Raw genomic sequence first — 8,393 nt, 5'->3', positions numbered from 1 at the left:
GCCCAGGGGCCCAGCTGCTGCCCAGGGCCCAGAGGTCAGATGGGATCTGTCCTTCCACAGCAGACGCTTGTGCTTCCATCACCGGCCAGGCCTAGAGACTGCACCCATGCATGAATTTTGTGCATCAGGCCTCTAGTTATCAAATAACTTGTACAGCACAACTGCTCTACAAATTTCTCTGATCTAAACAGAGGCATTCAGATTTAGCTCAAAAAATAAAAAACGTATATTCAATTCTTAAACTTAATCAAACTCCAGATGTTCTATTATACAGGGTGGGGCAAATGTAGGTTTATAGTTGTGAGTATGTGAAACAGAGTTTATTCTTGTATTATTATTTATTAATACTCTGTTTCACATACTCACACCTGCAAATCTACATTTGCCTCATCCTGTACACTCAAATTTGAGATAGGCATGCTGAAAAAAAAAATCTTTGATGTACAAAAAGATTTCTATTGTATTTGTATTCCTGGCACTTGTTTTGCTTAGCACACATTAAAATTAGATCACTGATTGATCATTATTTTATTTTTAAAAATTACCTGTATTTATAAGTGCAAATATGTATTCTATACTTATGTATTTTATATACATATGTATTTTTTTGAGCAAAATAGTTGGTCTGGTGATATTTCTATGCCAATTTACTAAGCCCACAACAGCATGTATCTCCACCAACCAACATAACTCACACCTCTGACTGCATATTAGGTTTTGATTTGGAGAGGAATGGTGAATAAGATTATGCCATCATGTGGAAAAGTACATTTAAAATACCTTAGGCAATGATATTCATTATAAAATATCAGGAACTTAAATCACCGATTCCCCATTATTTTCTTTTCTTAAATCACACACAAGCCGGAAGACAAAAATGTGCCTGGTTGCTGAGCTGAATGAAGAGTGTGTGGGTCACACACCGCCTATTCAGAAACGCACTCCCTGATGAAGATGGAAACTGTAGAGGATGTTAATGGGAAGACAGAATCTAAAGTTCCTCTGTAGAGGCTATTACCGGACGCAAATGAAAAATGCAGAGCACAGTGCTCTGGGCTCTTTGGCCCATTCTGCTGAATTGAAAGGGAAAATTGAAAAGGCTCCAATTATTCTATTTATTACCTTGATGAGTTTTTATAACATGAAATGAATTTTGTGATTCATGAGGATTTTATGAAGACTGTACGTAAAAAAAAAAAAAAAAAATTCATCTACGAAAAGCAAATAGCATTATTTTCTGGCTAGTGAAGGTGAAAATGAAATGCAAAACAAAGTTGATTGACTCCCATTTAATATATAAAAGGTAGCACTAGTTAATAGAGTATTGATTAAAGATATAAAAAGAGATGGTGACAATTCATCAAATATCCTTGTTCTGGGTCCTCGGTGTGGCTGCTTAATAAACATCTTTTCTTATCATTGATTCATATTTTTATGTTACTCTTTTCATATCTTGTTTCTTTTTCCTATAGACATATCAAAATCACACAGTAACATTATAGTAGCACATACTCATGCAAGAAAATATTATTTTAAAAAACTCTTATTTTAACATTTTAAATGGGATTGATCTTAAATAGGTGCAGGCGCCAAAGGGCTGGGATACATTTAATTACAACACATCAGCCTTAATTAGTCAGTTAATTCAGGCACAAAACTGTAATTGAAATATAGAGAAATATATCTATAATGTATGTTTCATTCATTAGTAAACTAATTTGAACATATGATCAAATACATGAAATTCATAAATTGTTTTTATAAAATATTTATACATACGACCATCTTTACAACATATCAAATTGTAAAACAATTTTTAAATATTTGGAAAATGCTTGATTTTCTTATTAAATTTATCTTCTTTTTCCTTTTACAAGATGTACTCTCCACAAAGAGACAACTTAACCTCACATGCACACACACACACACACACACACGCACACGCGCATGCACACGCACACGCACGCACACGCGCATGCACACGCACACGCACGCACACGCGCGCACACACACAGTTTCTAGCAATGTGAAAGAGAAGAAACACACAAGCTGCCTTTTCCCAGGGTCATGCATAAACAATGCCCAATCCCAATTCAGGAAAAGATGTTAACTACTTTATATGCAACAACTGCTTCCTTTGTTTTCCTCCAAATAATGACACATAAAGTGATGGGTAAACCCCTCGGGACTATACTTCTGCCCTCATGAGAATACATCATGGAGTTCATAACATTCTGCAACTCACAAATCTTAGCAGTGAATAGATTATGGGGGAAAGCACCCTGTTTATAGTATGGTGTTTTAAGCATTTTCTTCCTTTTCTTGACCCACAGATCACTTTGCCCTACGGTTGGCATTTTGAACCTAACCAAGAAATCAGCAGCTCTGTGAAATCAGTGCCAATCAGTCCTACTCCATGTCTCTATCTTAATGGACTCTTATCCAGCACAGGATAAATGTCCAGCTTAACACTCAATCCTATTGGTAATCTGGTCAGGTGGCCCAAGAAACCTCTACCTACAACCAAGAGACAAGCCAAGGGAAAATACATCAGATAATTTTATTTATCCTGTGTAGATTTTTAAACATATAAAAACAAAAAATACAGTAATGCATTCTATATAATGATGATGGAGAAACAGGGTTGAGCATTACCTTCCTCCTTGAAATGATATAATCAAAGAGTAAAAAATATTAGATCGATCAGTATTTTAAAAGGAAGTACAAGATTTTAGACTTGAAACAGACAAAAACTTTGCATATCTTTTGCTCAAATTTCTCATTTATGTTAAAAAAGAAAATAGATTTATAGCACATCTCTGTATGCCTACCATTTATAGTCAAGTGTAATTACTTTTGCCATTTACCTTCCAAGATAATAGAAACTAATAGCATTGTGCTGAAATAATTTTGAAGCGACATTAAAAAGCTGCTGAATATAGTTAAGTATTATTATTAATCACTACCTAGATTCAGGATCAATGCAGCTTCACATTAAATTTAGCTTAGCCTGAATTATGCCTGAAGATATATTTAACCATTATGTGATGTTTCTACATAGCTATATAGATCATACAACCCAAATTTTCCATATTCATTGCCATGTTAAATATTATATTTCAGTGTCAGCAAATGCTTCCTGTTTTTTATTTTGAAAAATTTAGTCACTTTATATATTAGTGATATTTCATGATTCGTAAGAGTTACATGGCATAGTCTAACTAAAATTTCCTCTTGCTGCTTTACTAAATACAATTCCATAGGGCCGTGGTCGGCAAACCGCGGCTCGCGAGCCACATGCTGCTCTTTGGCCCCTTCAGTGTGGCTCTTCCACAAAATACCACGTGCGGGCATGCACATACAGTGCAGTTGAAACTTCATGGCCCATGCGCAGAAGTCAGTATTTTGTGGAAGAGCCAGTATTTTGTGGAAGAGCCACACTCAAGGGGCCAAAGAGCCACATGTGGCTCGTGAGCCACAGTTTGCTGAGCCACAGTTTGCCAACCACTGCATATGGAAATACCACATTATTTCCAAATTTTATGAGTCCATAATCACATATTTTTATTGAATTAATCTAAAATGTTAGTATAAACAAAAAAGATAATACTACAGTGTTTGCCGCCCTTGATAGTCATCAAATTACTAAATCAATATTAGTTACAATGTGCAGAATATCAATCACTTCTCAGTCTAAACAAGTGGGCAAAGAGATTTTCCCTCAAGGGACATAGGAACACACTGTGCAAAATACCTGCAGCCATCCATAATAACTTAGGCTTGTAATATTTCTCATAGTTTATGAAGGAATTTCACATTTATTTTATATTTTATTCAGATTAATTTTATAAGGTTCCCATTTTAAATAGGCCAAGGTGCTGGAGCAAGAACCTCCGTGATAGGATTGTATCAAGTTAGCGTGTCTGTCTGGGTCCTTAGGAGAGAGATTATGACTGACAAGTGGGGCAGACAACCAGCTCCCAGGAAAAAAGTTTCCCAAGCTGCTGTTTAATGATGCTCTCCCTTTTAATATTTCAAGTACTATGGAGGAAGATAAATTCAAGGTACTCAAAGTTGGCCAAAAATAAGCTTGGATGGGAGTTGAGAGAATAGATGATTCTGTACATAATTTAATGGGGGGTATTTTTTTTACTTATATATTCATTCCTTGCCTGGTTACTAGGAAGAGGTCAGCTGATCTGAACAAAAAAGAACAAACCAAAATAAAGAAATATGCCCTTAAAAATGAGAGTATAATAATTATTAAACATGGACACAAATTCTTCTACACTCCACCCATTAAGAGATATTCTCCTTACCCTTAAATCAGGGTGGAATTGTGACTGATACAATTATAGAGTGTGATATACGTGATGCCAAATGGCTTATGAGGACAGTCAATCTAAAACACACAGATTCTGCCTTGTCTAACTGGGACACACACTTGTGAAGCCCAAGCCCCATGTCTGACGACCGTGAGGTCTCCATGCCATTAAGAAACCCAAAGCCCCCAGAAGCATCATCCAGACATGCCGGTGAAGCTGTCTCCAGATGATCCGGCCCTCGGTCGCTCAAGTCACTCGCAGCCCCCTGGGTCTTCCTAGCTGTGCTCCGAACACTGTGGAGACAAACTCTCCACAACGTGCCCTTTCTAAACTTCTGATTCACAGGACCTGTGAACATAAGAAGATAGGGGTGGTTTTGTCCTTTAAGATTTGAGGTAGTTTGTTATAAGTAATAGAGAAATGCTGCAATGGATTATTTTGACATTTGTCAAGGAAGGGTTTGGGTTTTATTCCCACTTCTTCCTAAGAGCAAGGCTTTGGTATGACAAATAATAAAGACCCAATTTACTTTGTAATGGATACAAAATAGCTAAGAGAGGCAGTCAAAAGTCGAAATATAAAATATTTGTTCTTTTTGTAGCTATTTCCCTCTGGAAAAAGTGAAAGATGTAGATTTCAGGATGATCTGTTGCATCAACAACACAGAGAAACAGAAGAACCTTGCCTTTCCCTTAAACAATGCAGTCTAAGGCAGGTATAGTGGTGGAAATTACAGAAACAAACACACACACATACACAAACACACACAAACAAACAAACAAAAAACATGAAGAGGAGGGGAGAGAGAGGGAGAGAGAAAAAGAGATGCCAAAATGCCCATCTGAGGTGGATGCCATGTGCACCAATAGATGAGTTCAAGAAATGTTTGCATCATGCTCTGGACCATCTACTTATGATTCCTTGTGATAAAGAGAATGGCAAAAGGAAGGGTTATATTTTGGAAGGTTCCTCTATTAGGCTGTTGAATAACCACTTTGGAAATGATTCCAGTAAATCACAGTTTTAAAATCTGTTAGCAAAGTTTTTAAAATGTAACCAAACAGTAAAATGAGAATGTTGCCACCTGGCAGTAGGGTACCATCTCTGTGTCAATTTGGGACCCATACAGGGAGCAGCAGGAGGGATGGAGGGAAGGTGAGTGACGCCTACACTCAGAGAACTAGCACACCTTCAATCACAGTTTTCTAACTCCTTGTTCAGGGCTTCTAGCCATCTTGAAACAAGGATAAAGCACCCGTCAAGGACTGAACGCCACCATCTAGATATAAACAGAATATGGAGAATCCTATCTAGTAATCTATCTATATAAAACCCTAATATGCAAATAGACCGATCGGCAGAACAACCAAACAACAGGTCACTATGACGTGCGCTGACGACCAGGGGGCATGCACGGAACATGGCGGGCACTGATGGCAGCGAGATGATGGAGCAGGTGAGTGGGGGCGCCAGACCAAGGTAGGGCACCTGTCACTGTCATCGGGGCGAGCTTCTGGTGGTTACTGAAAATTCTTTGCTCCCGTGTGCTGTGGTCCCTCCTGGTGCTCACACCTGCTGTTGGCGCCGGAGCCACCACTTGCACCCACTACCAGGGCCCAGCGCCAGTCCCTATTGCTCAGTGCCATTAGCAGATGCAAGTGGTGGCTGCCGGCCCCGATTGCCCCTGAAGGCTTCTCCACCACCCCCTGCTCCTGAGGGACAATCAGGGCAGCAGCCGCTGCTTGCACCCACTGATGGCTCTGGCCCAAATCGCTCAACGAGCGCGTGGGAGCGGTGGCAGCAGGAGCTTCAGGAAGACAGGGGACCAGGGACCGCAGCAAGAAGAGCCAGGCGGGGGCACAGGGGATGGGCTGAGACCCGCCCCTGTGCCCACCGCAGTCTTGCAGCCCACAGTTCCTTTCAAAGTGCACGAATTCGTGCACTGGGCCCCTAGTCTATACTAATAAAAGCATAATATGCTAATTTGATCAGACGTCCTCTGGAAGACCTTCCAGATGAAACTGTGGTGGCGGGGGCCAAAGCAGAGGCAGCTGTGGAGGTACTGGGGGCTTAGCCCCTTGCACGAATTTCATGCACCAGGCCTCTAGTCCTATCTAATAAAAGGGTAATATGCAAATGAACCATCACTGTGACACAAAGATGGTGGCGCCCAGTCCCCTCAAGCCTGCTGGAGTCCCCAGTCCTTTCAGCCGGAACTGATTACTGTGGCAAGTGGGCTGGGAAGGTTTTCAGCAAGTGTGAGAAGTGCCTTGGCAGGATGAGGGAGAGCCGGTGGGCTCAGGGCCGCTGCCCCACCTCCCCTAGGAGTTTGGTTCTGAAACCGCAGGGACCCACTCCAGCACAGGCTGGAGAAGGAGCATGGCTGCTGCTGCCCAGCGCCAGGTCCCTGGTTAAGGAAGCGGGTCCAAGTCGCAGCCACCAGGCCTTGCGGGGCTGTCTCACCCCGGACCATTGTGTGGCTGAGTTCTGGCCGGGGCAAGCACCTCCCGGATAACTGTCTGCCCCCCGGCCAGGCCACGAGTTGAACATTTTAATGAAAATGGGACGCCTGGGCCCTGCCTCACTGCACCCCTTCCCCGGCGAGGAGAGGGCAGCAGGATCAGGGGTGCAGCATCAGGACCCTCTTCGGAGGCACTGGGACTCAAGAGGGGCTGGGGCAACCTGCAGGCCACTACGAGGAAGCGGTGCTGAACCACCAGGACTCCGAGGGCTGGCTGCTGGAGGGCGCAAAGGTGTAGACAAGGTGTAGACGGACAAGGCATCTCTTGCCGGTGCTGAGCTCAAAAAGCGCATCGACAGCCTGATGGACGAAATCGCCTTTCTGAAGAAGGTGCACGAAGAGGAGTTCGCCAAGCTGCAGGCGCAGATCAGTATGCTCAGATCTCCGTGGAGATGGGCGTGTTCTCCAAGCCCGACCTCTCCGCTGCGCTCAAGGACATCCGTGCCCAGTAGGAGAAGCTGGCTGCCAAGAACGTGCAGAATGCCGAGGAATGGTTCAAGAGCCGCTTCACCGTGCTGACTGAGAGCGCTGCCAAGAACACCGACGCGGTGCGTGCCGCCAAGGATGAGGTGTCCAAGAGCCGCCACCTGCTCAAGGCCAAGACCCTGGAGATGGAAGTGTGCCGGGGCATGAACGAAGAGCTGGAAAAGCAGCTGCAAGGGCTGGAGGATCAGCAGAGCGCCGACATTAGTGCTATGCAGGACACAATCAACAAATTAGAAAATGACTGAGAACTACAAAGCGTGAAATGGCACGATATTTAAAAGAATACCAGGACCTTCCTAATGTGAAGATGGCTTTGGACATTGACATTGCAGCTTATGGGAAACTCTTGGAAGGTGAGGAGCCCGGCTCACTTTCACCAGCGTGGGAAGCATAGCCCGCGACTACTCCCAGAATTCCCAGGTCTTTGACCGATCTGCCTACGGTGGTTTACAGACCAGCTCCTACTTGATGTCTGCTCGCTCCTTGCCTTCTCCATACACCAGCCACGTCCAGGAGGAGCAGATCGAGGTGGAGGAGACCACTGAGGCTGCAAAAGCCGGGGAAGCTAAGGATGAAACCCCCTCTGAAGGAGAAGCTGAAGAGGAGGAGAAGGAGAAGGAAGAGGCTGAGGAAGAGGTAGGAGAGGAAGAGGAAGAAGGTGCCAAGGAAGAATTTGAGGATGCAAAGGAGGAAGAATGAGGTGAAGGTGAAGGAGAAAATGCCCAAGAAGCTGAGGACAAGAAGAAAGATGAAGATGCTGGGGAGGAGCAAGCAACCAAGAAGAAAGACTGAGCCCCACCTTTCCTTAATTATTTCAGGAATAATCCTCCCAAAACCAGGTCAACCCCATCACCAACCAAGCAGTTGAGTTCCCGATACTATATGAACCAAGAAGTCAATATATGTAACATTCTGAGGTGACTCAGGTTGGACATTAAATGTTGTGCTATGACGTTTCTCCTTATGCAGAGTATCTGTTTGCTTGCAGAGTGGCTTCCTGACTTGCTGCCAGCCTGTGCATGGTCCATGCTTATGAGTTCAGGATCTATGGCTATGTGGAT

At 43.2% G+C, this 8,393-nt stretch overlaps 1 pseudogene; it reads left to right on the top strand.

The window, feature by feature from the left end:
• The first annotated feature begins 5,745 nt into the window (after positions 1 to 5,745).
• Positions 5,746 to 8,124, top strand: LOC118650631 (annotated as a pseudogene).
• The last annotated feature ends 269 nt before the right edge of the window (positions 8,125 to 8,393 follow it).

The sequence above is a fragment of the Myotis myotis genome, unplaced genomic scaffold (assembly GCF_014108235.1).
Source record: "Myotis myotis isolate mMyoMyo1 unplaced genomic scaffold, mMyoMyo1.p scaffold_m19_p_3, whole genome shotgun sequence".
Lineage (NCBI taxonomy): Eukaryota > Metazoa > Chordata > Mammalia > Chiroptera > Vespertilionidae > Myotis > Myotis myotis.
The sequence above is the reverse complement of the archived record's forward strand: the minus strand, read 5'-3'. Positions and strand labels throughout refer to the sequence as shown.